Below are 26,661 nucleotides of genomic sequence, written 5' to 3'. Positions count from 1 at the left end.
CATCACAAAAAAATGTACACCAATTGTGTGGTGTGGGTGTAGGTGTGTATGAAAATTTAAAAATTGTCAGAATTTAAATAGCCAATGGACTGATAAGCCCATGACTGATGTTAGGAGTATTTTCGCAAGCAAAGATAGAGATAATCTGAATTAGGAATGTACCACTTGTGAATTCAATGCATCCATCACACATGAACCTTCTTTGATAAGCCTCCTCTACTGATGTTCAGCATGCAGAGTTGCCAATGCAATTGTCTCATAATCCCTTACCAAATTGATATCTACAGCCCCCTGGGCCTGGCTCTAAAACACAGAAGGATAGTGACTATGGGACAAAGGTAGTGAGTACTTATGAGATCCACCAAGTGTCCTATTGCCTGTTTCAGGTGTGTTGGAAAGGCCTTGTTAGGTATGTGGATGGCCTCACCCAATATTTTGATTATGTAGTAAACAGAAGCTGGATCTGAGCCACAGCAGGGTGCATACAGGAGCAAACCTGAAACAGAAGGAGCTAGGTAAAAAAAATATATTGAGAAAGGAAAAATATAAAAGAAAAAGCCGTCTCTACTTTAGAACCTCTGGACCAGCAAATTCTTCCTAAAGTGGGGAGGCTGTCACAATGCCTCCAGAAGAAATGCCTTTACTTAACATGGGGAAAATGTTGTGGCAAAGAATTTAGCAATTTTCAAACATGGATTAAACATCAGTCAGTAATAGCCAGCTGATTATACCAAACTCTACCTTCACCTGCTACCATCATGTTAATGGCTCAGCCCCTGAAACACCATTTTGTGACTGGTAGACCTCTGTAATTTACAGCTGCCTCAGCAGGGCCCTGGGGCTATAGAACATTTGAGAGCCCCTGTTCTAAGGCAAATAGGAAATGGATGCTTGAGGGATGGAATTTCCATGCTCCCAGAAAATACAGGCTAATTTTCTGTGGTTGCCATGGAAAGACTAAAATAATAATAATTCCAGTAGCTTAGTGTGAGTTTATTGTTGGGCCGACATTATGAAGCTCACTAGGTGGCCTTAGGCAAGTGACTATGTTTTCTCAGCCTCATCTACCTCAGAGGGTTGTTCCAAGGTTGACACCAAATAACCCCATATATCCTGCTCCCTTTGGCGGAAGGGCTGGAGGGTGATGTGATAAATAAGCAAAATATTAAGGTGAGTGAGTTCACACATGTGTCACTGCTAATGTACTCATTGTTAAAACTGTGTTTATGGAAGACAATCTTACTTGGCTACGAGTGATCGCCAGAGAAGAAGAAGAACTACAATATGGCTACTGTACTGCTTCTGTTGTGCCAATCATAAAGGCCAGCTCTAACATCTTGTGCATCTTGTGGCACTTTAAAGATTTAAACTATTTTATTATGGCATAAGTCTCAGATACATGAAGTGCTATCCTGAGTTGTAGGTATGTAAAGACGTGGTTGGGTGGGATTGTAAAAAGTGAGGTCAGAGTGAAATTAAATGCAGAGACTACTCTACTCTTCCGTAAATCTTCCTTGCTATAGTTTCAGCAGCAAAATTGGTCCTGCACCAGTTTGATGGTTCCATGGCAGCTGTGTGGGTGGCTTTGAAGGTTATTTAAACTCTGGCGATATGGGAATAGGCTCTGGCTCCTGCCTTATGCTACACCCCACCTGTGTGGGTGTGGGTGGGTGGGTAGGTGGGTGTGTCTCTCTCACACATTTGGAGATTTGGAATATTATATTACTTCTCAATCTGAAAATGTAACCAACCATATTGATCTTTAACAAAATAGGGGGGAATAATTAATTTGCAAAGCAAATGGTTTCCCAACTCTATTGTGTAACTGGCAGTTACCATTTTTCTGCAGTGGTGGTCTCTTAAAAGACAGGAGGAGTGTAGTAAGCTTGTCAAGCAAAGGTATCGAATACTAATTCAGGATTTAGTTGCTGGGAGTCCCCTATTCAACATTGCTAAGAATTTGGAAGGAGTTGATTTCTCAGAATTACAGGGAAAGAGAGCAATCAACATGACTTTGATCTCAGACAATGGTCTGAAGTCACAGGAGGAGTAAGTCACCTCCTAGTATTAATACTAAATCTGGTAAATACAAAGGCTTCATATTGCCTGCTAAGCATGGGGACTGAGGTTCCAGACCCGTGTGTGTGTGTGTGTGTGTGTGTGTGTGTTTTAAGGATAGCAAGAGTCTTGAGAGCTAAGTCATAGCCTCAGATTCAGAGGGTGTGTTCCAGACCTTGGACTCTCTGATACCTCCCTAGCAGCTTGGAAATCCCAGCAATGTGGTAAAGTTATAGTCAACCCATGGTAAGAGGTCCACCTCTGCATCCAGTTGGGAATTGCTGCTTTAATTGGGACAATACATGCATGGTCATATGTGTTCCATTAGTCTTTCCTAAACAAACATAGGAAGTATCCACCAGATCAGACCAGTGGTCCATCTAGTTCAGTATCAGCTACACGAAGAATAGCTGTCCTGCCCTCCAGATGTCATTGGACTACAACTCAGTCCCAGCCAGCATGGCCAGTTGTCAAGGATGATGTAAGCAGTAGTCCAGCAACATCTGCAGGGCACCATGTTGGGCACAGCTCTCCTCAGTTTCAGGCAGAAGTCTCTCCCAGCCCTTCATGGAGAAATGGGGGATTGAACCTTGAACCTTCTGCATGTAAAGCAGATGTTCTACCACTGAGCTACAGCCCTTCCCTTTGTAATTCTATATTTAACAATGCTCATTGAAAAACATTTTTTTAAAAAAGAAAAAGGCATTAACCCTAACATTTTTGTGCTGTTGACAGCACAGCCACCATTTTGCACTCCATTTATGAGAAACATCTTGCTGTTCAAGCAGATGCCACATCTGCAGCCCTGGTGTTTACTTCTGTTAATTTGAATGGCTGTGTTAGCTTTTCAGACACATGGCTCAGTGTCTCCACTCTTCAGTTTGTTTTGCTTTTCAGGCAGATGTTGCAAATTAGCAGCAGCAATCTTGAAGATGAGCAGAAACATATTTTCTGGTTTTGATGTGGAGTCAGTCACACAGGCGTTGAAACTAATCAGATTCAGCAAAGGATTCTGAAGCGACTTGAAATGCTTCTCTGAAGCCATTTGCCTCCTCCTTGGCAAGGCCCATCGCCACACTTCTTACTAGCTTCCCAGAAATCTGTGAAATGTTGAACTCAGATGGTTTCTCTCAGCCACAGAAAGGGCTATAAAAGTAAACTATTGCACAAGCAAAGCCAGATTCATGTAGCCAGCGTGTACCCCATGATGACATTTGCTGATGGATCCTGTCCACCACGAATGGAGCTGAAAAACAAGGATGGTTTGGGGGAGTGAGAGGTTTGGGGTTTCTTGTGTTGTTTTCCTTCTCTTAGTCCATGCTTGTCCCTCTTGACTTGAACAATTCTTTCATTAAGGGGTCATTTTGGGAATAGAGCTGACAAGTCACACTCAATTTGGGGGTCAATTCTTAGCACAGCAAGTTTAAATCTTGAGGCCAACAATCTCAAAAATACTACTTCTGGAGATCTCATGTCTTCATCTGCACCATACACTTAAAGCACCTTTGAAGTAGATTGCTTCCCCTAAGAATCTTGGGAACTGTAGGTTGTTAAGGGTGCTGGGAAGCGCAGCTCTGTGAAGGGTAAATTATGTCTCCCAGGCTTTTGGGGCGGAAATCATGTGCTTTAAATCTATGGTGTGGATGAAGACTTGCGATTCGGAAGTAGGGTTTCTGAGATTGGTTCAGATGTGAGTGATGCAACTGTGTGGCTGGCATATAACCATAAGGAGGCGCTCAGTTATAAAGGAATAGTTCAGTGGCAGGGCAGTCGTGTTGCATGCAGAAGGTCTCATATTCAATTCCTGTCACTCCCCCAGGTAGGTCTGGGAAAGCCCCCTATCTGAAAGCCTGGAAAGCCACTTCTAGTCAATGTAAAGCAAGGATTTCCTCATGGGTGACTTCTGAGGGACATATGCCAGGGATGGCAGAGCTGGGAAGAAGTGGACAGGGCAAGTCATGTGATTGTTACCTTTCTACGGGTGGCACTGTGGTCTAAACCACTGAACCTCTTGGGCTTGCCAATCAGAAGGTCAGCAGTTTGAATCCCCGCAACAGGGTGAGCTCCCGTTGCTCTATCCCAGCTCCTGCCAATCTAGCACTTCGAATGCACACCAGTGCAAGAAGATAAATAGGTACCACTGCGGCGGGAAGGTAAACGGCATTTCCGTGTGCTCTAGTTTCCGTCATGGTGTTCCATTGTGCCGGAAGCAGTTTAGTCATGCTGGCCATGACCCAGAAAGCTGCCTGTGGACAAACGCTGGCTCCCTCAGCCTGAAAGCAAGATGAGTGCCATAACTCCATAGTTGCCTTTGACTGGACTTAACCGTCCAGGGGTCCTTTACCCATTTTTTGTTTTTTGTTTTTGTTTTTTTACAGCAGCCTATATTCTAGCAATGCCAAAGTCAAAGGTTTCTGTGCACAGATCTTTCCATTCACTATCCAGGCAACCAGGAGACATTATCACAGCTCAAAGACACATTCCAACCAAACAAAAACATTCAAGCTGCGGATTGAACCTACGGCCTTCTGTGTGCAAATTTAATGCTAGACCAGTGAGCTCTAACCCTTCTATTGTGAACATATAAAAACATAATGAAAAACATATGAAAAAATTATTGCATTTTCTTGTAACATAGCACCCTTTCTCCACCACATTTAAGCACTATTATATAACAGAGGGAGTAGGGAGGGAGGCTGGAAAGGGTAAGATACAGGGTAAGATTACAAAGTAATGCTCGATTATTGCTTACAGTATAAGTATCTTCACTTGGAAGTCAGTTTCAGATGAGTAGCCATGTTCAAAAGACTAAGACATTTATTACGGCGTAAAGGTTTTATGAAGGACTGCCCACTTCATCCCAGGCATGAAGTATAATCCTAAACTAGCAGACATATATAAGCATAGCAGGAGGAGGAATAGAATGGAGAAGACCAAGGTCAGAGGGAAATGTAGTGATTAAAGAACACAGAGGCAATTACGTCAAAACAGAATAAGTGGCCATGAACAAGGCAGTTTCTTGATAAGGCAAACATCTTGATACCAATAAACCGATTAGTGCATGTAATGGGATAAAAACTGCAATCTTAATTCAAGCCACAGGTGACAGAATTGAATTTCCTGAAATATTGTAATGCAGATGTTTCATGCTGGAGTTTCCCTTTGAAATGCCTTTCCCCCCAAAATGGTTACTTTAAGATCGGCAGCAGTTAGAGTGTCCTATGAGGTTGAAATGTCCTCCCTGCTGACACAAGTTAGCTAGAGCAGTCCTGCTATAGTTCACAATAAGGCACAGTGTCTGTACATTTTGATACCATTGAAAAAATTAAAAAACCCAAGTGGATTTAGTGAAAACCCCTTCATACTACAACCATTTTACATGGTTCTGCTCATCACAGCTTGTATGTGGTTGGCTGTATATGTTCCTTATATATGCATCAAACGAGGGATGAAATTCTAATGCAAGAAGAAGGTAGGCCTCTCACAGATGATTTGAGGCACCCAACACATTGCACCAGAGTGTGATTCATTGTAGGCCATCATTTAGCCTTGAACACCCAGGCCTAAAGGTAAGCCAAACTAAGGGCTCGCCCACATTTCTGTTTGTTCCGTAATTTCTAGTCATGGGACCAGTATGTTTTTCTTCTGACCCGTCGCTTCCCTGGGAAAACCTGCTGTTTACTGCTGAATTGGAACAAATGTAAATCAGTGTTTGTTTCTGGTTTTTTGCAGATTGGCATTTGTTCCAATTCAGCAGTAAACAGCGGGTTTTCCTTGGGAAAGCAACAGGACAAAATAAAATAAGAGGCAGTGGATGAGCTCAAATATGCAATAAAAAAAATCCAGCCATTCTGGAGTCCAGACCCTCTAAGGACTCAGCTATTCAGCTGCAAATAAAACGTTTTAAGTGTGTATTAAGCGTGATATACAATGCGACACTAGATGGCGATGGTGAGCCTTATAGAAAATTCAATGTATTTTTTAATGCTTTTTTTTTTAAAAAAGAAAGCATTTTCAGAACGCTTTTTATATGTGTGTAGATTACACCCAAGTGTCCCTATTTTGCAGGGACATCCCTGATTTAGAGAACCAGTCCCAGTTTCTGATTTGACCTAGGAATGTCCCGCTTTTCCTTAGGATGCCCCTATTTTCACTGGAGAAAGCTGCCTGAAGGCAATCCTGTAATGGGCAGCTTTTAAAAAAATGTTTAACGTTTTATTATGCTTTTATATATGTTGGAAGCTGTCCAGAGTGGTTGGGGCAACCCAGTAAAAGGTGTGGGGTATAAATGGTAAAATTATCGTTATGGAATGGGACGTCCCTATTTTCACTGGATAAATGTTGGAGGGTATGGGAGTCTGCTATAATCTATTTAATGGGTGAGGGGTGAGTGAGTGATATCAACTTTGTTTATGTATGAAATTTTTACTTTAATGAAAATAAACCTAACAGCAGGTTTTGTATAGGCATATGCAATGCTTTTTTTTCTATAAAAAAAAAGTTTAGGGGTACTCTCATTTTCCTCCTCATATTGAAATACTGCCCCTCAACGAGGCCAAACTTTGATTCATAATATGTTTAGGGTTATGCATACCCCTCCATCCCCCCAGAAAAAAGCACTGGGCATATGAATTATGAATTTATGCCTTGTTGCAACTTCATAGCCTTCTGCTGTTGGGTTTGAAACAGGTTTCTTTGTTGCAGGTATGCCTTGCTCTTTCTTCAAGAAGCTCAATTTATTTTTCTGTACTTCCTAAGCGTTTCCCAATCATGACCGTTTACAAAAAGAGACCGACTGAGCTTCTGTGGTAGAACTATGAGTCTTGTGGCCATTCTCTTGGCCAAAGCCTACACTTTTGTAAGCCGCTCAGAGATTCTCTTATAATCAAACGGTACACACATTTTGTTAAATAAATAGGTGTAATCAGCTCTCTGTTTCATCTGTCCTTACCATCTTTAACAACATATCAATCATTAACATATACTGTCCCCATTCCCTAGATTTGTAAATAATTTGCACAAGAGTTGATCAGGTTAGTTGGTCTTCCCTACTTTAGGCAATCCCCTTCAAAAACCCAACTAACACTTTGCTAGGCCACACAAATAGAACTTGAAACTGATTCCACCTGTTTGTTGTTTGCCTCTGGAGTTCAGTTCTGCTTCTCTCTACAGAATCACCGTGATTGTCTTTCTTTAGAATCTGTAGCCTTTGAACCAGCTGCTTTTTTCCCTAACTAATGTTTGGTTCTATAAGGAAAAGAGCTTGATTTGTGCTTAAGCATTTAACCAAACAGTAGTTCAAAGTTAAAATGATGCCATTAGCTTGATTGGGTTTTTTTGGTAAAAGAAGAAAGGGGACTTAGTTTCACAGAGGAGAGTACCCATCCCAACAACATAATGATTGTGAATCTCCACCCCTGGCAAAATTTTAGGGTAGGATTGCCATGCCCATCTTAGAACAGTGAATCATGAAATACACTGTATTTTGCTAAGTAATGAAGGCATTTTGTATTGTATTTCTAATTAGGTTTATTCCTCTTTTCATTGAGATGTGTAAACTGCTTAGAGATTTCTGCTGGAATATGAAGTGGCACATAAATAAAATTAATTAAGATCCCATTTGTTGTTTGCTTATTTAAGGCCCCACAGGGATGCAGACACTGAACCCATGTATCTAAAGTTGGGGGGGGGCGGGTTAAAATAAACACATAATTCCACAAGGAATTATCATAAATGCACCTTACTTAAGAAGCTTTTTGAAGACATCAGTCAAGATGGATTGAATAATGTGACCATTATCTATATAGCATACTTTACCTGATGCTGTATATAGTCTTATATCTGAATGTGCCTAACTGAGACAAAGAGCTCCTTCTACAAACTTGAGACAGGATACTATTTAAACAAAAATTCCTGTGATCAATCTGTATGGATTTCTTTCTGCTTTATTTCCAAGCTTGACACATTTTCATATTTGGTGATCCTCAGCATATAAAGCATGCATTTTATGTCATAATGAGAGGTACTTATGCAGGCAATCCAGACAGGAGAAAAAAATTCCACAGGAAGTGATAGATTCAGCATGCAGTACAAACTCATGATGACACTACTAAAATTACAGCTGATGGAAGGCCTACAGTAAACACTGGCCCCCAAATGCTTTGTGATGAAATGCAAAACAGTCTGGAACCTCAAGTGACCTTGCCTCCACAATCCAGTGTTGCAGAGTTCCAGATATCCCAGCTGGGTTGCAACTCTCGTCATTCTGCATCAGAGGTGCCAGGACAAACAGAATAATCACATATTGATCTTGGAAATTCTGCGTAGAAAACTGATTTGCCAGGGCAGAGGTGAATACAGTGAGATAAACTGCACCATTGAACGCGAGAAGTCAGAGAGGGAATTACTCGGCTCCTCAGGCCAAATTCTGAAGTGTAATATGCCAATGGAAAGAGGGAACATTATAATGTCAGCCAAGGCAGAAGCAGCCTGTAAACTGTAACTCTTGTCCATTATGAATGGACACACAGAGAAGGACAAGTTAGGAATAGCTTCACTCTAATACCTGTTTAGTTTCTGAACCAAAAGCAGACTTGCCATATGCCTTCAACAGACATACCTGCCAAGTCTGGCTACTTGGTGACTTGAAGTCCTCTGTTGTGTAACCTTGCAGCATACTCTGTTCTTTGCTCTCCCACTTTCTGTGTTCTTCCGATAAAGCCTTTCCCTCAGTCAGTCCCTTCCTGGTTTCAAGGCCAGCCTTCGCTTGAAGCTTCTTTGCAAGTTACCCAAAGGCTGCAAAATAGGAAGCTGAAACGACTCTTCCCATTACAGTATAGTGGTACCTCGGGTTAAGAACTTAATTTGTTCTGGAGGACCATTCTTATCCTGAAACTGTTCTTAACCTGAGGTACCACTTTAGCTAATGGGGCCACCCGCTGCTGCCACGCCGCCGCACGATTTCTGTTCTCATCCTGAAGCAAAGTTCTTAACCTGAGGCACTATTTCTGGGTTACCGGAGTCTGCAACCTGAAGCGTCTATAACCCGAAGTACCACTGTATATACATTTCTTTAGCTTGTGCAAAGAGAGAACTAATGGGATGGGGAAATGAGGCCTAAGAGGGCTCATGATGAGGAGGTAAAATCTACCTGCAGGTAGACACAGAATTTCCCCCCTCTATATGGGACCCAGAAGCATGTGCAGAGAATGGGCCAGTTGCTCATACACATTCTGCATGTACTTCTAGGTAATATGCAAAGCTAGTCTAGGAGATGTCATGTTGCGGCTGTTCCTGTCAACAATGGCCAGGTTCAGACAGAACAAGGGCACCAGGCTGACAAGACCGTTCTATGGTATGGCAGTAGAGGGGGGGGGGAATGTGATCATAAGTGGTGGCGTATCAAAAAGCATAAATAAAGGCTGAAATCCTATACCCACCCCACCTGGGAACAAGCAGACATACACAGATCTGTGCTGTAAGCTATTTAGGAAGCCAAGAGACTTAATCTCATCAGTTCAAATGTTAAGCTGAATATGTGGAAATGTACACTCTGCAATTTAGATATCCTTTTTAGCATGCAAAAAAGTGTGGTGTAGTGGTTAGAGTGTTCAACTAGGACCTAGGAGACTAATTCCTGCTCAACCGTGAAGTTCCCTGACTGACCTTGGGTCAAGTCACTATGCGTGGTAATCAATTTACTCAGAACAGACCTAATGAAATGAATGGACCGAACATTGTCATGTTCGTTAATTTCAGTGGATCTACTCTGAGGAAAATGTGAATAGCAGCCCATCTCTAAGACTAACCTACTCCAGAGGATTGTTTTGAGACTGAAATAGAAAAGGGGAGAGCCATATACCATATACCTTGAGCTCTTTAGAGGAAAAGTGAAATATAAATGTAATATGAACAAATAAAATGATGGTGCTTTTTACACAGAGCTAGAAAATGCTTTCTACTGTAATAGCTTACCTTCATGGCAGCTTAGTAAATTACAGTTTAGGGCCTCAGCTTATGAGGTGTCTCTAAATAGGAAAAGAAAAAAACACACCAAGAAACAAATGTTCAAGTTTTACATAATTACCTAATACACATTTTGAGGGAATGCCATGGGGCCTCTTAAACTTGACATAATTTAGGGCCTCTTCAAGTCTGAATGTGGTCCTGTTTCACAGCCCGGCCAGCACTATTTTACAGACCACTTGAATAAATATTGTCTGATGCTGCGCACCCTAACCCCACAGATGTGAGCCTAAAATAAATGCCACTTTACGGTTTTTGTCTCTCAGAAACCCTTTGGCATTTTTCTATCCCATGTTAAAAACGCCAGAAAGCAGCACATAACTCTCAGCAGGTTTCACTATTTCTGCTGGGACTCAGAGCCCTGTTTCTTCACACAGATGTCTGTCCACAAGAACTCCACAGTTGCTGCCTGCCTGCCAGGCATGTCTCTCTGATAATTCCCTGTTGGCTGATAGAGCAATCCTCAGCTGGGAGCAGCTGAGATACAGCTGCAGCTGCTAAATGCTTGTTGGCTGACTGTCTGGGCCTTTGGTCCTCTTGAGTCCACCTGATTCCCAATTGCTGCCTCCATATCTTTGCCTTCTTGGCTGCTTGCCTACCCCTGGTGTTCCAGTAACTGTTGTGAAACCATAGATAAGGAATATTCAGACAGTATTTAGGCTGAGGCGATGGCTGATAACCGATTATTTATTTCCACTCACAGAAGACATAATACTGCCAGACCGCAGAGGAGAATGTTGTGTTCTAAGGGGCCATAATGGAAGTTCCTGCCACACACAAACACACACCAGCTCCAATTTACATGTTGGGTATTTAATTACCACACCTGCATGCTATTTATTTATTCAACACATTTTAATTCTGCCTTTCCTCACATAGGCAGTTCCCTTATAACACCGATTATCTTTTGGGTTTCTTTTTAAAAAAATTTCTATCATCTCATGAGTCGTAAAATGAGAAAATTAAAGAATTAAAAATGAATGAATATAATTTTTAAAAAAGCAGAGAAATAACATAAAATGGTGAATTGCAGCAACCAAACTAAATATGCAAGAGAAGCAACAGATAGAAGACTCATATTTCCAAGTACCCACCAAAATGAGGTTTCTTAGGAGGTGGGGAATGTACAGCTCTCCAGATGTTGCTGAACTATTACTCCCATCATCCTTTGCCATTGGTCATGCTAGCTGAGGCTGATGGGAGCTGGAGTCCAACAACATTTCAAAGGCCACGTATTCCCTATGTTAGATGACCAAAATAGGGAAAGGAAAGTATAACTCCTGGGGAAAGGAATTTTGAGAGATGACACTTTCAAAAACCAATCAATACAAGTGCTCAGGCTGGCTCTTATTGAAAGAAGTAATCCTTCAAATACTCCTAGCCTGGGCCATTCAGCATTTTAAAGGTCATCTCTAGAACTTCATTTAAATAGGTCCTGGAGGCAAATTGCGACCCTCACTGCTTCATTTCAAACCAGTAGAAGTTTCTGAATACTCTTCAAATACAGCCCTACGTAGATTATGTTTACAGTTGTCTAATCCGGACATCACCAAGGCATGTTTGATTAGACATCTCCAAGAACAGGTGCAGCTGGCAGACTAACCTGGAAAAGGAAACTGGTCAGTGTCACTGCCTGAACATCTAGAAAATCTAGGGGCACCCCCAAACTGTGACTCTAATTCTTTATGGAGAGTACAGCCTCATCCGAACCAAATTGAACACCTAAATCTATAACAACTCTTCTGCCAGCCACCAGCAATTCCATCTTGTCTGGATTAAGCTTAACTGTGTCCACCCACATTTTGCTCTTAACTGATCTCAGACACTGATTTGGTACCATTGCCTCTGTGGGATGCCAAAAGGAGAGGTGGGTATTCACATATTGATGAAACCTAAATATTGGGTTGATCTCACCTATTGATTTCATGTGGAAGAACATGGTAAATAATATTCTGCCCTTTCTCCAAGAGCCTTTAGTCAATAGTTGAACACATGCTTTGCTTGCAAAAGGTCACAGGTTCAATCCCTGGCATCTTGAGGAAGGGCTACAGAAGAACCTGAGCTTTTACTGAGCTAGAAGAACCAATGGTCTGACATGATATTGTGTAGGTGCCTATATCAAAGCATTTGAGTTGCCATGGTCCCTACTTTAGAGAAGAAAGTTCTTTATTTGAAGGTGTAAGTGACTACCTTTCAGAGAGTACATGGGGTTCTTAATGTTTTCCCTAACAACAACCCTAGTTCAGACTGAGAGCATGAATTTAAGGTCAGTTCCATGAGCCCCTCCAGTCAAGATAGACTGGAATAATACATTGTGCCTTGTTTTGAGATGAGCTGGAAAAAGAGAGAGAAGATGCCTGGAAAATGCCTGAACTATTTAAAGAAATACGGGAAATTAATGTTCTTTCTGGGTCATTCCAGAGTGTGATGGAAACAAGGAAATGGCAAATAAGTATGTGTTCTAGAATATCATCAAGGTTGGACTTCTGGGTTAGCGCCATCGACAATGGCGGAGTTCCTCTGACTGAGAGGAACCCGCTCCGTGAAAATCGGGTCTTGCCACCGTGGCGAAGGCAGAGACCCTTCAAAAATCTCAGGCGGAGGAAGCCTGGGAACATGGGATTCGGCTGACACCAGGAGCGCCTCCCCTACTCGCAGGGAAACCCCTTTTTCGGGGATCCAAAGCGACGTGGGGTGAGCGGCGCGTTGTTTTGAATCGACCGCTATTTTTATGGAGTGAAGCCGCACAGCCGTTGCCGGAGAGCCCTGACTTTTTCCTGTGGACAATTGGACTCTAAACAAGTACCCGTGAGTAGAACGGAAAATTGGATTAAGAAACATTTTAATTTGGCACTGAAGCGGGAAGGTTCTAAACAGGAAGTCCGCCTTCCGCTTTTGTAAATAGACTGAAGCAAAAATTGTGCAAGCTAAAGTCTGGAAAGTCGTATATAAAGGTCTTAAATTCCTCCAGTTTTAACCACCAAAACCCCTCTTGGAAGCAGGAGTAAAGAGGGGGAATTTTGATTGTTCAAGCCTGCAGGAGAGAGAGTAAAGAAAGATAAATTTCCACCGTCTCAAACCTGGGAACGGGGTGTCAGAGACAGAGATTTTTGGGGAAGTTCATTGACTGTGAATGGAACGTCTTTTGACAGATAGTTAAAGAAGAGAAACAAATTGATTCCAATGTTGCCTTTTGCATTTAAAAGAAACAAAAAATTTGAAAAATGAAAGCAATTCTCTTTTGTTGGACCTGCTTTCAAAAGATGGATACAAATAGAAATTGTCTCCTCTAGAGGGAGCTTGTTAAATTGTTGCTGGAGTCGATCTGGGGATTTCACAGCTGTGGAGATTAGGATCGTCTGACCTTGAACAAAAATGTGTTTGGGAGAAGTTTTGGTGCTTGCTTTTTGCAAGACAAGCACTTTGTTGGAGCAGATGCATGAGAAGATGGATTTGATGACTGTTGCAGTCAAAAATTTTGGACAAACAGCGAATATTTATACAGAAACCATTCAGGAACCAACCCAGGAACCTGTTTTGACAGGGCAAGTGCAAATGCAGAAGATAATGGAGGAGGTTGCTGTTGAAGCTCAAGTAACACAAATGGAGAGACCCGAGGCCCTGCAGGAGCATAAGCCGCTGTTCTTGAAGACTGAATTTGGAGTGGGCCAGGGGGGGTCTGGAGTTGTGGGGGCCCTTAATTTTGGAGGGACTTTGAAACATGCTTTTAAATACTCTCTGGACTACACTGCTGACTGTGGGGAATGGGACTGTGGGGAATGGGCTGATCTGCTGAGGAGAGACGGAGATATTTTTGAGTTAGAGTCTCCCCGAGACCTACTCCTCAATGATAAAGGAAAGAAATTAAGAAAGAGATCAACAAAAGACAAGGTAAAGTGCAGGTATAAACAAGAAGAAGATCTGCAGAAGGGACATGGAAAAGACTTAAGAGCCTCGGACATAAGAATACCAGGTTGATGGACTAGATGGAATGGACAGTAAGGACTGACATAACCCGAGACCAGGAAGAAGAGACGTTGGATGAAGATTGGAAGAAAATTTTTAAAAATTTATTTTGGGAATTAGTGTAAAATTAACGAGTATTAGGAAAAATGTTGGAATGAAACTATTTGGCTTTAGTAGAAATGATATAAGGAGTTACGTACAAATAAATATCAAGTTTTAAGCTTTAAGGTATTTTTTGGTAAGATAAGGTTAAAATAAATTAAGGTAAATTGAATGACAGAATATAGTAAAAGATGGAAAGGATTTGCTGAGCTAATTAATAGGTTAGACTGTTAAGATAAATTACCCAATAAAAATTGAGAAAGATGGAAAGAATTTGCTGAAACAAATAACTAAACTAGAATACAAAAAGGGAGGTGTGAGGAGGTCGATGAAACAAGTAAATGAAAGATAAAGATATGGAAAATTGGATGTGTGTTTTTTTAATTGTTATTGTTGTATTGGTTTTTATGTTTTTCCCCCCTTTTTATGTATTGTTATGTATGTTTTGTTAATTTTGTTGTTGTTTTCTTTTCTTCTTTTTTCTGTAATTTTTGAAACTTCTAATAAATATCATTAAAAAAAATAGAATATCATCAAGGTATTTCTAGAAAAATTATAATAAAACTCTGCAGAACAACCACTACCAATTCACAATATACCTTATTTTTAACTTGTGCTGTGAGGTTTGAGCTGCAAAGTATCTATGGCATGCAAAACTACTTTGCACCTGTTCAAATATTTGTTTTGTTCCATTGATTCCTTTTGAATGGCTCAGCCATGCCTGAGGATCCAATTCCACAGTGAACTGGTAAGTGCTGGTGTAGTGCTGTTCTTCCAAATTTTGAGGTGCATTGCTATTTACTTTGTGGTTTTGGCCTAGGTCAGGGGTCCCCAACTTTTATTGAGCCCAGGGGCATATTTTAAAATCTAAGAAATTATTGTGAGAATCACAAAATGCCCATTTCACAGAATGAAAAATGGCAATGCTCAACCCCCAGTTAAAAAAACAGCCAAAATACCTGTACCTCCAAAAACAAAGAAACAAATAAAACACAGGGGGGGGCGTGTTTTGGATGACCCCAAAGGGGAGTGTCTGCGAGTGAAGTTCAGAGGTAGGTTTAGGACAGTCTTACCAGTTTCATTACACTGGGCGCTGAGCCTAGGGAGTGCTGCAGGGCATCACAACTATGACATAGTGAATTAAGTGAATTAAGCAGAATGGAAGGAAGGGGTTATCAAACTTTGGCCTCACACATGGCACCACTGAAATCTGAATAACCAAAGTTCGCTCCTGGTGCAGTTGTTCTTCACAGGCACCACACTAAGGACCCAAGTGTCAGGTGTGCATGCAGGAGCCAGGCCCTGTGACCAATAGGACTTTGCAGGACTGGAGCCTTCCTAAGTTTGTTCTGAAGAGGCAAGGCGCCGCCTCACAGGTGAGGCCGATTGGTAACTCACAGTACCTGGTGGCAAGAGTTGGGAAGGGATATAAGGTCAGCATTTCCCTTCGGCTCTTTGCCACAGCAACACGCTTCCTGCCTTGCTGTGTTTGGCTTCTTGCTTCCTGATCCTTGAACCTCAGCTTCTTGACTCCTTGCTTCTTGATCCTCAAACCCCTGACTTCGTGACACCTTGCTTCCTGACCCTTGGACTCTTGGCTCCTGACTCCTGGCTTCTGGACCCCTGTTCCTGCTCCCACCCTGCCATCTTGCCCCCGGTCCTGACGTCCCCTGCCGGGATTTCGATCGCCCGTGAACCGGACCGTGACACCAAGTCTAGGATTAACCAGCAATAGAACAGCAGCAGTTAGTACCATCACTTTGTGCAGTGGTGATCAAGGAGGTAATGTCAACATACAGAAAGATAATTTCAGGCACCCCTGCCGAAGACAAAATCGCTCTTGAGAAGGAGAGTTATTTCACATGTCATACAAAAGTTGACTATGAGTTGCTACTGGAGATGAAGGAAATAGCTCACAGCAGATAGTGTGCCCCAGTCCACAACTCTGATTCTTTAGACCAGTGTAGGTGGTTTCCCAAAGCAGGACACAGTGATAACAGCAAGAACTTTTATTGAACTAACAGAACTGGACAACAGGGGCAAAGAAACTTATATACATTTCTGAAGGCCTAGGCCACTCCCACTGTCAACATGATTGGCTGTCTAAACTCCCAAGCTGCAAATAATAACTTAGAGTTTAAGGGCCAATGGCAGTAGCCCAAAATCTGAAATGTTCTGTGATTGGATATCATGTACCGAATCAGAACACAGGGGCTCAGAATCCTTAGTCCAGACTCTAACTCAGGCAAACACAGACCACTGAATATATAACAACCAGCATAACACAAGTGAGTGAGTGAGCAGTGGGCAAGATTAATGAAATCAGACAGAAATTAGCATTTACTGAACAAATGCATGCCAGCTACTTAGCATTTGCATGCAGCAGGAGAGAAGCAGGAGCCATCAGACTTATGGAAACTCGGAAAAACCCAGGGCTGCAAGTTAATGCTATATGTCAGCACAACACTGACATGGCTGGCCACATCTCCATGCTATTTGCCACGCTGGGGAAATGTGCAGACTTAAGTACTTTACTTAACAAAAACCAGCTCAGATTCTGCACAGTTCAGACAATATTCTAGCTTCTAGGTATGTTGATTCTCTTGCCTTACTGCATGGGGATAAAATAAATGCATTCATCCCATATCAATGTGGAACCAAACAGCCTGATCTTACACTTGTTTACTGAAAAGTACTGTAAGGTTCACTTATGGGAAACTAGTGTTGGGACTAACATAGGTGAATGCAACTGGGCACAGCTATGGACAACCAAACTTTTCAAGTGTGGTGTAGAGTGGTGTAGTGGTCAAGAGCGGTAGACACGTAATCTGGTGAACTGGGTTCGCGTCTCCGCTCCTCCACATGCAGCTGCTGGGTGACCTTGGGCCAGTCACACTTCTTTGAAGTCTCTCAGCCCCACTCACCTCACAGAGTGTTTGTTGGGGGGGGGAAGGAGAATGTTAGCTGCTTTGAGACTCCTTCGGGTAGTGATAAAGCAGGGTATCAAATCCAAACTCCTCTTCTTCTTCAGGTCGGTATTGGCATATCTTAAGGAGAGCTCTAGCAAGGTTGTTTAGAAGATGCAGGACGCTGGTGCAACTGTCTCATATGACCCCTGGATTATCTCCTACATGTTGGAGAGGGTGTGATCATAAGGGAAGGCACTACCAAATGTGTTGGACCTGCCCAATGGTGCAGACCTTTCAGGGGGTAGCACGTGTGGAGATCTCAAAGATAGTCTGGGAACAAATTGATTTCACCCCTCAATTGCCCGTTCTTTCTCTTTTTGAGGGGATGAATAAAGACATTAAGACCAAAGACCAGTGAAGGAGGTTACTAGTTGCAGCAAGAATCTCCATAGTTCAAAACTGGTGAAACTTACAAGGTATGGGACTAGATTTATGGTTTGAGAATGTATGGAGAATAGGAATTTGGGGAGAAAATAACCCATGATGTAGCAGCATTGAAGGGGAAAAAAGAATCCAGATATTTTCTATGCCAGTTGGTGGCCATTTATTACATATGTTAATAATCTGGGAGTGTCAGCTTCATCAGCACAGACTTTCTGTACTGATTGCTTACCCTTTGTTAAAATAATGTTCATGTGTGTCCGATCTCCTTTGGTTGACGGAGACTATGATGATATGTTACATAAAATCTCTGTTGAAGGAATGACAAAAATAGATAAGAAACAAATATGAGTGAAGATTGTGGGTTTTTTTAATATTGTAATTTCATGATGTGAACTACCCTGAGATCTATGAGTATAGGGCGGCTTACAAATTTAATACATAAAGAAATGCTAAGTCATAAATAGAATATGAATTATAATACCAGCCGCCTGGTGGAAGGGGGGGGGGACATTTAGATTGTATGTATGTTATTGTCTTCAGTTAATGCATATTATTGCAAAATCAATAAAACTACTGTATTTGGGTGGAAGGGAAGGAGTAAGGTCCACTGAGTTCAATAGGACTAAACTCTCAGTTTATGTGATTTGTTGTTACTAGGAAGTTGCATAGTTAGAGATTATTTGTTGCTGAAATTACTTAGGAGGAAATAGTGAAGGCAGTCTCAAACCATGAGTTTAAGGAACTTCTGTGAAAATGTCCTGCCTATCTACTTTAACCTCAGTTTCCATTCCACTCAGGCTTTGCTTGAACATGGTACTGTAATGCAATTAAAAACAAGCATTTACTCAGTTTTGCTTATCCCTGGTGTATAATGTTTCAAAACCATATGCCAAATGTATTGTCTCAATGCTGTAGCCCCATTTGGATACAATATTGTTTTCTACCCTGCATGCTAATAGGCAAAAACTTTCCTCCTCCTCCTCCTCCTCCTCCTCCTCCTCCTCCTCCTCCTCCTCTTCTTCTTCTTCTTCTTCTTCTTCTTCTTCTTCTTCTTCTTCTTCTTCTCCAAAACCAAACCCAAACAATTTTATAACTGTCAAAGACGAGGCTATGCTAATTGTGTTCTTTTGCATCTGTTTGGTCCAATGTTTCAGGGAGCGTCTCAGATCCACGAAATGCCTCAAGGTACTCAATTTTTATCATTTGTATCTCTGATTTGGCAGACAGATGTGGGGAAAACACATGGCGGAGAATTCCCTGGTAACTTCACAGCTGCAGATACTGAAATTAAATGGCTGCAGTCAGCATAAACATAATGTTCAGATGCTTCCTTCTTGTCTAAAAAAAAATGACAGAATTCAACAGCAAGTGCCATTAAAATGATTGCAAGGTAGTGCTCTTGCTCAACTTCCATTAATTTCAATGTGGCGCATGCAGGAGTGTTAATAGTAATAATGTGTTGATATTAATGTTGTCATCCACTATTACTACTACTACTACTACTACTACTACTACTACTAACTAACAGAACGATCTAAACTATAAGAAGCCAGCATAACTTAGGTTGGCATCATTTGCCTATTCTGAACTCTCTTCAGAAGCCTATGGGAAGAGCTGTTGCCACCTGAGCTGGCAGGTACCAGCAAATATGGGCCCTTGTCCTGAGCACTGGGCCCTACATCACAGGACCGAGCTCAGCAGGGTTTGTAATACTGTCCGTATGAGTCTCTTATTGGCCTGTCATGCCCCAGGAACACCATTTGGGTGGGTGGGTGGGGGACTCAGAGCAGTATAAGTTCCATTGGCTTGAGTTCCACTAGCTGCACCTGACCCGGGCCAGAGTGAGGGATGTAAGCTGTCGCAGGCCTGGCTGAGAAAGCCCATATCTAAACTCTCTCACCCTGATGGATCTTGGTTTTGAATTGCACTGTGAGACTTATTTGCATGAGATGCTACTGATTTTTATGAGAAGTGGGGGTGGGGGAACTATACCAGTGCTGGAAGCAGCCAACTTCATTGAAGCCACTATTTTGATTTCCTACAGTGCCCCCCATGCACAATCACCCTGGGGCATTATGGGAGACTAACATGGTGGCTCCAAGCCATACAGCACAGAGGGTCCAGAATCTCCAGGTTAAAGAGGGCATGCATCAGGGTAGCAGTGGCCTCTAGTGAGGCTCTGGGGGCCCAGGAGGTGCCCAAGATTGCCATGAACTGGTGCAAGTCCTGTTAAGGAGGCAAATACGTGTGTTTTTTAAAATCCCAACAATATTTCAAATTATCAATTAAAAAAAATATATACTAAAAGCCACCTGTAAGATATCTGTAGTAAAATATCATATCTAAAAAATGCTCCTAGAAAATATACCATAGCTGTTTGGCAAAAGGTGAGCAATGATAGAGACTGAATAACTAACTTCCACTGTGTTGGTGCTCCCACAGAAAAGGCCCTGTTCTTTGTGCTTGTACTTATGGTGCACACATTTCCACCATGAGCCACTTGGAATTTTTTGGTAACATTTGAAGGGTATTTTAGAGCCTGAAAATACATCATAAACATGGCTGAAAGAGGCACATAGCCCAGTATGTTTGCCGCATTTTTGAGATGCACGAATGCTGTTCAGCCATTACCGAAAATATGCAGTTGATCCCCAGCAAGTTTGCAGAAAAGTGGTAGCCTTTGGAGCATCCCTCAGAATCTGCCCAAGATATTTTGCTGCCTGAGGCAAAGCAGCAAATAATGCCTACCTCACAATTCAAGGTGCAGTTTGAACCTGAGGCACAAAATCTGTGAAATACCTCTCTTCCTCTTTGGTAGTTAGATACAACAATAATAAATTTAATAACTAACAATTTGCTGCCCTTTTGTGACACTCAAAACCTCTGTGCCTAATGGTAGGGCTGGCCCTTTTTTCAGATAATACCAGTGATAACACTCAAACTTTGGTTGGGGGAAGCCAGCGCAGGAGTGTGAGTCAGTTTTATCTTAAATTCACTTGTCAGCTTGCGTTTCTGGGAAGTTGTGAGACAATGTTGTGCTTTTCGATTAATTAAATTAACTCTTGCTTCTGGCACTTCAACTCAGTTTTCAGAAATGTCCAAAGAACGAATGTATTGATTGTACTTTTTTGCATCTCATTGCCATTCAACTTTCACTGTACAATTTCCACCTTTATGTACCTGCCAACTAAGATTTCACTTCATGCATCTGATGAAGTGGGCTTCACAAAAGCTTATGCCATAATAAATCGGTTAGTCTTTAAAGTGCTACAAGACTCTTTGTTTGTTTTGCTGTAAGAGACTAGCACAGGTACCTCTCTGGAAATTTTTACCCATGCTGGGTCCTATCCCTGGTCTGCTGGGAATCTTGTCCTCTGACTACACTGTACACAGGTCACCAAAAGAAACACTTTCTATATGGGACACACGCACGCACACACACACACACAAACTCCAAAGCACAAACTATTTTCACAGACTCAAAAGGGCTCCAGATTTGTTCTTCTCCAACAGCACCCCAAAATTCCACATGGCAAATTGTTTTTGAAATTGAGAAGGGAGTGTTTAATCAACTGTTGGGGTGTGTGTGTGTGTATATGTGTGCCATTTGTGTGGCAGCTTAACTTGTGTATTGAGCTCCATATATTTCTATCCTTTGCAAAGATTCAGGAGAGGTAACAGCACCGTGAATTAGCTATTCAAAATGAATTAGCTGCTCTTTTTAGACCTACTTATGTGGGAATAATTAAATGAAATTGAACTTGCTTCTAAGCAGACATGCATAAGATTAAAGCACCGTTAAATCATTTTCTTTCCCAATACTTCTATTCCACATTTGTGTAAATGTAGGAATTAAAGAATAAAGGAAAAAAGGAGCTGACAGTGTGGAAAGACTACATGAGAGTTGGAAAGTCCCTACCGCCATACAGGTCTTATCTCTGCTATGAAATCCACAAGGTTGCTTTAAGCTTGACAATATATCTCATACTCAACCTCATGGAGATAATAACACTGACCTTGCAAGGTCCTTATAAATAAAACTGAGATAATGCTTGTGAAATTATTTAGTCCTTCAAAGTGCTATGTAAAAACTGTTGGGTTTTTTATTCATTCGTTTATTTCCTGCGCTTCCTCCAAGGATACCAGGACAGTTTGCATAGCATCCCATCTCCTATTTTATCTTCAGGCCAATGCTGCAAGATAGTAACTGGTTCAAGGTCACCAGTGAGCTTCATGGGGATTTGAAAATGGATCTGCCCACCCCAAGTCCCAGTCTGACACATTAAACCATAGAATCATAGAACTGCAGAGTTGGAAGGGACCCTGAGGATCATCTAGTCCAACCCCCTGCAATGCAGGAATATGCAGCTGCCCCATACGGGGATCGAACCTGCAGCCTTGCCATTATCAGCACCACACTCTAACCAACTGAGCTATCCAGGTCTATCATCGCACATTCTAAAAAAACCCATGCATTTTGGTACACGCTTTGCTCTAGTGATACATATTGTTATTATTATTTACATAATAATCTCTGCACAACACAAACTTTGCATTTTGGACTGTTGAAAGCAATTTACACATTGCCTTTGAACATATTCTCAATATTTTATATTCAATTTGTGTTATCCCACCTAAGAGATATTTGTTGCTGAGACCAGTGCTTTTTTCTTTAAAAAATGTTTAGGGGTACTCTCATTTTCCTACTCATATTGAAAAAATGTCCCTCACTGAGGTCAAACTGAGATTCACAAAATGTTTAGGGGTATGCATACTGCTGCGTACCCCCAGACAAAAGCACTGGCTGAGATCATACATTTTTGGACAATTTTTATACTAAAGGTACAACTAAAGCAAACTAATGTGGCAGTGAACTTACAAGTTATATCAGTCTTGCCAAAGCATTGTATGATCATGTCTCTCTTCAGTGACAAATGCAATAATTTTCCATGCACTATTTGCACAATTTGTTAAAGACTGGTGAATACATAAGCTAGCCTTCCCTGAGCTGGTGTGCTCTAGATGTTTTGAACTTACAGTTCCCATCAGCCAGCACGAGCAATGGTCAGGGGTGATGGGAGTTCTAGTCCAAATTATCTGGAGGGTAGCCCAACAACATCTGAAAGGCACCAGCTTGGGGAAGACTGACATTTTGTTTAGTCGTGTCCGACTCTTTGTGACCCCATGGACCAGAGCACGCCAGGCACTCCTGTCTTCCACTGCCTCCCGCAGTTTGGTCAAACTCATGCTGGTAGCTTTGAGAACACCATCCAACCATCTCATCCTCTGTCGTCCTCTTCTCCTTGTGCCCTCAATCTTTCGCAACATCAGGGCCTTTTCCAGGGAGTCTTCTCTTCTCATGAGGTGGCCAAAGTATTGGAGTCTCAGCTTCAGGATCTGTCCTTCCAGTGAGCATTCAGGGCTGACTTCCTTCAGAATGGATAAGTTTGATCTTCTTGCAGTCCATGGGACTCTCAAGAGTCTCCTCCAGCACCATAATTCAAAAGCATCCATTCTTCGGCGATCAGCCTTCTTTATGGTCCAGCTCTCACTTCCATACATCACTACTGGGAAAACCATAGCTTTAACTATACAGACCTTTGTTGGCAAGGTGATGTCTCTGCTTTTTAAGATGCTGTCTAAGACGTAGGCATGATGAAATAAGTGAATTGAACTTGTTTGGTTCTGATAGTTAAAAGGAAGCAATAGAAATGGTTCCAGAGCACTGGCATTGTGAAGCTGGACTATGGTCAGCCCAGAACTGTGGGCCCCAAGCTGGTGCCCTCTGGTTATTGCTGGACTCCAACTTCCATCAGCCTTGGCCAGCATGGCCAACCATCAGATGACTGGGGCTATAGTACAAAACATATGGAGAGTACAAGGTTAGGGAAGAGTGGCTTCAAGACCAGGAGTGGACTTTGGTAATACAGTGCCCTGAGTGATGACAAAATTTGCCCCCCCCCACATTATGTGTTGTTGTTATTTGCCCCCTTAGGGGAACCATCCACACTGTGCTAAATCAGGCACTGTCAAGAGAGTACCAGCAGAAATCAAGAGACCTAGCTTCAAATCACCACAAAACTCACTGGATGACATGGACTGGCTGCATGCAGAGGAGTGCTGGGAGGCCCCAGCTGAAGAAACTCCAAGGAAATCCCCAAGAGAAGAAGGCTTAGAGCCAGGGGATTGGTGGGGGCATGGCGATGAATGGTCAGAGGAAGAAGAGGGAGCAGACTGGGAGGAGGAGGTGTTGGAAGCTAAAGAGGCAACAGGGTTTAGTGAGCAGGAAGAGGCTGGGGCAGAGGACAATCCAGAATCAGAAGCAGGAGAGGAGAGGGCCCAGAAGACAGAGGAGTGGCAAGCTGCTGAAGAATCCAGGAAGTCTCCCTCTCCTGCCGCAACTCCTCTCCCTGGTCTCCCAGAACACGCAGAGAAATGAAGAGGGCAGTGTGATGAGAGACAAGACGATGGAGCCTTAGGCTACTGGGGAAGGAACCAGAGGAGGAGACTTAATGAGTGGTGGGAAGGCGGGCACTTGTCTTCAGTAAATATTCTCTATGGTTAGATAATTGGCATGGTAGGGACCAGAAGGCACAAGTCTCTGGAACCAGGACTTGAGAAGAATCCATCTGGTGGTAATCCTGCTTACAAAAACCAGAACAGTATCTGGGCAGACTAGGTCAAGACTGACTGTGACCCAGACAGGTCCAAGTCTGACCTGGAAGCTTTTATAGCCTGTAAATGGCGTTTCCGTGTGCTGCTCTGGTTTCGCCAGAAGCGGCTTAGTCATGCTGGCCACATGACCTGGAAAAACTGTCTGCAGTCAAGCGTCAGCTGCCTCGGCCAGTAAAGCAAGATGAGCGCCGCAACCCGAGAGTCATTCGTGACTGGACTTAACTGTCAAGGTACCTTCACCTTTACTTTTAGATAATGAGAAACCAATGGTGGTCTTGTGGAAGTAGAAAGCTGTGGTTCCAGGGGCTATGATTTCTGACAACTAGTTATCATTATGTACAGACAGATAAAGATAACCTCATTCTACATATACTTATCCACCCACTTAACTCAGTTCAGATACTCTGCTTCATTCTCTTCCACCACCTGAAGTTCAGCAGATGAGCACAGAAGACAGGGAAGCCTTTCCACAGGAAGTCTACCTGGCTCAGTCTCTGCTTTGCAGTGCATGACCCACAATTTATTTCTTAAGAAGGCTTTTGATGCAGTGATCTGAGTTACGGCTGGCAATGTTATTGAGATGCTTTTGGATCTGAAGTCTGCTTAATTTAATTTTAACTTCGTTTTGTGCTCTTCCATTTTCCGATTGTTTTGTATTTGTTATTAACCACCTTGAATATCAAGACTGATAAAATGCAGGGTATACAGAAACAAAATGTACTTTTTTTTCTGCATTAGCCCATTGTGGCTTAGGAAGAGAAGCTGTCATTTGCAGCTTAAGTCTGCCTGGTCCCTTTAAAGGCTTTCAAGACCCTTGCTAGTAGGAATACCTGTGTGTCATTTAATTTAATTTTGAACACTTGTATAAATTAATAAGTGCTCGTGGGCATATGGTTCACAGTCTCTCTCTCTAGATGGATAGACATTACTGACTAAAAGCAAAGATAAGCATTTCTGACTGCCTCTTACCATAAATGAAAACCTTTCTGAGGACAAATGCTACATCATATCAAACACAATTATTGTGTCCATTTTGGGTTTCCACATCCCAAACTACATAGCCCTCTTGCTGCTTTTCTAACAGGTTCCACGGTTATAAAAGAGGGTGCAGCCCTCCCCACATTTGGACGGCATCAGAAAAATTGCACTGAGCTTGCTCAAATACAATACTGATAGGATAACAATACAGAGGCAGAGCAGTAAGGATAGCAGTCAGCACCAGAAGTTCCAACAAACATTACAGAGAAACATGAGTAGTTTTTATTTTGATAACAGGCATTTATGACCACAGACAAATTCTAAGAGTTGCACTAGCCAGAGATAATTTTGTGTTGCAAATGGCAATGCGGTGTAGCTGAGAGACCAATTGACTTATCTTTAATTTGATTGTAGCTTCAAACCAGTCATTTCTCCGCCAGGCGAAAAAGAGAGAGGAGATGGAGAGAAATTGGGCACAACACATATCATGTACGCACAAGCACAATAATTGTGGTAGCGGCCTGTGGGCTTCTTCTTGTGCCCCTGTAATGTTGTACCTGTGCATAAGGAAATAAGCAAACCACTACGAAAAACGCTTGTCTGCATCCAGTGCTTTTTTTCTGGGGGTACACAGGGATATGCATACCCCTAAACATTTTGTGAATCTAAGTTTGGCCTCATTGTTGGGCAGTATTTCAATATGAGTAGGAAAATGAGAGTAACCCTAAACATTCTTTTAGGAAAAAAGCACCGTTGCCTCAGTCCTCTCTGCTTGAGAAAAAACTGCCATGTAAAAAAGTGGAGGGGGGGATATATGACCTTCCAGATGTTGAACTCCAATTCCCTTCAGCCCCAGAGGACATGAACAGTGATCAGAGATGAATCTCAGTTGCAGCCCAATAATATCTGCTGTTAAAGCTGCTGTAAAGCCTGCCCTCACTATTTATTAATTACATTTATGTACCACTTTTTTCTTTCAAGGAGCTCAAAATGGTGTCCACCATCTTTCACATACAAACATCTGCAAGCTTTCACCAGGGCCGTCTCCGACCATGGATATCAGCCGCCTTCAAGCTGTGATCCCACTCTGCCCATGAACTTGCCTTCTCATTGCTTCACAGCGTCTCACTGCAGGTTTCCTATCTGCCAGTTTGCCTCCATGTGGAAGGAGATCATCCAGTACTGAATCCCACTACTGTGGGCCACTGTGTTCTCTTTGGGAAGGAAAAAAGCTTTTGCCTTGGTTTTCCCCTTGGCCCACGTTTATATAGCCACTCATCTGCCGTGCACTTTTGTGACATCACAGGAAGTCCGCAGCCAATGGCAACGCAGCTGGGGACGCATCATCATATCCTCCTCAGCCCTCTGCGTTGATTTGCTCATGTGATTGTTTACTATTAAAATATGTAAAGCCCACCCCTTATCTGCACTTGTACCAGAGAAGGGTATGCCATGAACCCAGGGGGTGAGGGCATTTTTCAACCCATTGGCTGCACAGCTTTTG

The 26,661-nt window shown here is 42.3% G+C and overlaps 1 protein-coding gene across 1 annotated transcript in view; it reads right to left on the bottom strand.

The window, feature by feature from the left end:
• OTUD4 (OTU deubiquitinase 4) overlaps positions 1-26,391 on the bottom strand; it is a 73,696-nt gene extending 47,305 nt beyond the window's left edge. The window contains exon 1 of the mRNA XM_083631060.1: positions 26,261-26,391. The gene's annotated coding sequence lies outside the window, so the exon portion shown is untranslated. The remainder of the gene's footprint in view (positions 1-26,260) is intronic.
• Between the last annotated feature and the right edge of the window lie 270 nt (positions 26,392-26,661).

The sequence above is a fragment of the Podarcis filfolensis genome (genome assembly GCF_964270895.1).
Source record: "Podarcis filfolensis genome assembly, chromosome: 9".
Lineage (NCBI taxonomy): Eukaryota > Metazoa > Chordata > Lepidosauria > Squamata > Lacertidae > Podarcis > Podarcis filfolensis.
This window is presented reverse-complemented; position numbering and strand designations above follow the sequence as displayed.